Genomic DNA, 2,825 nt, shown 5'->3' with positions numbered 1-2,825 from the left:
TCTCATAGTCATAGGAACATGTATAAGTCATGAAGAAAGCAATAGCAACATACTAAACGATCGGGTGCTAAGCTAATGTAATGGGTCATGTCAATCACGTCATTCTCCTAATGAGGTGATCCCGTTAATCAAATGACAACTCATGTCTATGGCTAGGAAACATAACCATCTTTGATTAACGAACTAGTCAAGTAGAGGCATACTAGTGACACTTTGTTTGTCTATGTATTCACACATGTATTATGTTTCCGGTTAATACAATTCTAGCATGAATAATAAACATTTATCATGATATAAGGAAATATATAATACTTTATTATTGCCTCTAGGGCATATTTCCTTCAGGAGACACCTGCAGAGCATCTTTATAATCACCCAGTTACGTTGTGATGTTTGATAGCACGCAAGGTGTTCCTCCGGTATTCGGGAGTTGCATAATCTCATAGTCAGAGGAACATGTATAAGTCATGAAGAAAGCAATAACAATAAAACTTAATGATCATAATGCTAAGCTAACGGATGGGTCTTGTCCATCACATCATTCTCTAATGATGTGATCTCGTTCATCAAATGACAACACATGTCTATGGTCAGGAAACATAACCATCTTTGATTAACGAGCTAGTCAAGTAGAGGCATACTAGGGACACTCTATTTTGTCTATTTATTCACACATGTACTAAGTTTCCGGTTAATACAATTCTAGCATGAATAATAAACATTTATCATGATATAAGGAAATATAAATAACAACTTTATTATTGCCTCTAGGGCATATTTCCTTCAGTCTCCCACTTGCACTAGAGTCAATAATTTAGTTCACATCGTCATGTGATTTCACATCAATATTTCACATCTTTATGTGATTAGTTCACATCTCCCCGTGACTAATACCTAAAGGGTTTACTAGAGTCAATAATCTAGTTCACATCGCTATGTGATTAACACCCAAGAGTGATCAAGTTTTGCTGGTGAGAGAAGTTTAGTCAATGGATCTGCCACATTCAGAGCCGTATGTATCTACCATTCTTAAGAAGTTGCTCCCCACTACTCCCTATTTTCTGGCCATGCACACTGTTCACATCATCGGTGTGCCACGTCATCTACTAGGAGCACCCCACTACAAAGAATTCTCTAGCTTCTCTTAAGCCACATCACCCCAATTAATTCTATCCATCGATCAATGCATGCACTATTGGCAGCCATCCTATTCAATAGAAACTCCTTTGTTCACGTCGATACAATCCACTAGCGCATGTTTTTTTTTTGAGAAACACCAGCGCATGTTCTACTTTGGACCTTATGAGTCACGCAATACAGTCACAAAGCCCAAACGAGTGGGTTGGCCTTCTCCGCTTCCCCTCCCTTCGACCGCCTATATTCTTCCCGTTCCCGTTCCCCTCCCCTCCGTTTTTCCCAATCTCCCCGTCCCTCCGACGCCTCCTCTCGAACATAGGCAGTGCCTCCCGTGGTACGATTCCTGAAATTTGAAGCCGATGACTTCTGATTGCAAGGTTGGCGCTCGCGTTGGATCCGTATCATCACCTCTGTGGAAGGGTCATCCATGCGATCGTCCGCACGCAGCCGAATCAACGTATGCGCCGGCGTTGGTCTGCACCCGGCCATCCTCAAGCCGGTAACCTCGGACGCACCGCCTTGCTCCGGGCCTTCCTTGTGCTGGCGTCCACGGATCCACCAGACGCATTCATCACCGTGCGAGCTCAATTCCAGTAGGATGCTATGCTCCATGGCTCTTCAAGTTGGCAGCCTCGACCACGCCTGATGCGGCCAACCCGGCGAAGCCCAGTGAGCCTGTGCGCGCATGTTGCTCTGCTCCATGCCCTCCTGTCGCCGACGACCTCAGGCGTACCTCGACCCTCTCCGCCAAGGCCTCGATTACAGCGCATGATTTTGGGAAGGAGAAGCTCGATGGCCTCCCCTTGCCTTCTCCACGTCGCTGCGAACGCCCGCAAGCCCCACAGGAGAAAGGCAAAAGCATCTCTTCTCCTCATGATTGACCCGTCACTTCATGCACTGTTGTAGTTTTCGATTTATGCTGGTGCTTTGGATGATTAATCTTCTATCATTTTTGAAGGATTTCTGTGGGATGTACAGCTCTGATGAAGATAGATATCAACGGTGAGCATGAGCCTCCTATTTATTCTGGTTATTGCTTGCTTTGTGATTAGCTTGATTTCGTAATGTGATGTGGTGTTCGTAATGTTTGGTGGCGCTTCCTGGTAGCTCTCAGGTGCTTGCTAGCTTCAAGTGTGCAAGGACGGAGACATACAGACTATGGCAACAATGCTTCTGCAGTTTAAGGTCATGTGCTCATGTTGTTGTTTAGTTGTTTTTTAATATGCAGATGTACATGTTGTAACCCATGTGCAGACAAATCTTATGTTGTTTTTCGGATAAGTAGTCTAACCCATGTGCAGACAAATTCTATGTTGTTTTCCGGATAAGTAGTCTGACAATGGATTAGTGCTTCTTGATGTGCAACATAATCCTAATTCTGAAATTCATATATAACCACCTGGCATTGTTGGTACATACGAGCCCCAACTTTTACCATAAAATATATTTTTATTTCCACTACATGCACTTTCCATTTGATTCTGCATCTCTTAGATGGCAAATCAGTTGATTTCTTATGTGTGTTAAATAGCCTATTGGATAATCTTGATGTAGCCATACAAACATTCGGTTAATTATTATCCTTTTGAGAGATATAATATGCATAGTTTGATTGACTTCACAAAGTGACATTTTGATTAACTCTTAACATAAATTTAGTTGTCACCATTTTCATTGTATGAATCATA

At 42.7% G+C, this 2,825-nt stretch overlaps 1 long non-coding RNA gene across 1 annotated transcript; it reads left to right on the top strand.

Moving 5' to 3' along the window:
• The first annotated feature begins 1,318 nt into the window (after positions 1-1,318).
• LOC120974522 (uncharacterized) lies at positions 1,319-2,551 on the top strand. Its single transcript, XR_005769904.2, has 2 exons — positions 1,319-2,139; positions 2,245-2,551. It is a non-coding gene; the product is annotated as an uncharacterized lncRNA (long non-coding RNA).
• Positions 2,552-2,825: the final 274 nt, after the last annotated feature.

The sequence above is a fragment of the Aegilops tauschii genome, chromosome 2, assembly GCF_002575655.3.
Source record: "Aegilops tauschii subsp. strangulata cultivar AL8/78 chromosome 2, Aet v6.0, whole genome shotgun sequence".
NCBI classification, from domain to species: domain Eukaryota; kingdom Viridiplantae; phylum Streptophyta; class Magnoliopsida; order Poales; family Poaceae; genus Aegilops; species Aegilops tauschii.
Note: the sequence above shows the minus strand (reverse complement) of the source record. Positions and strands in the feature narration are given on the sequence as shown.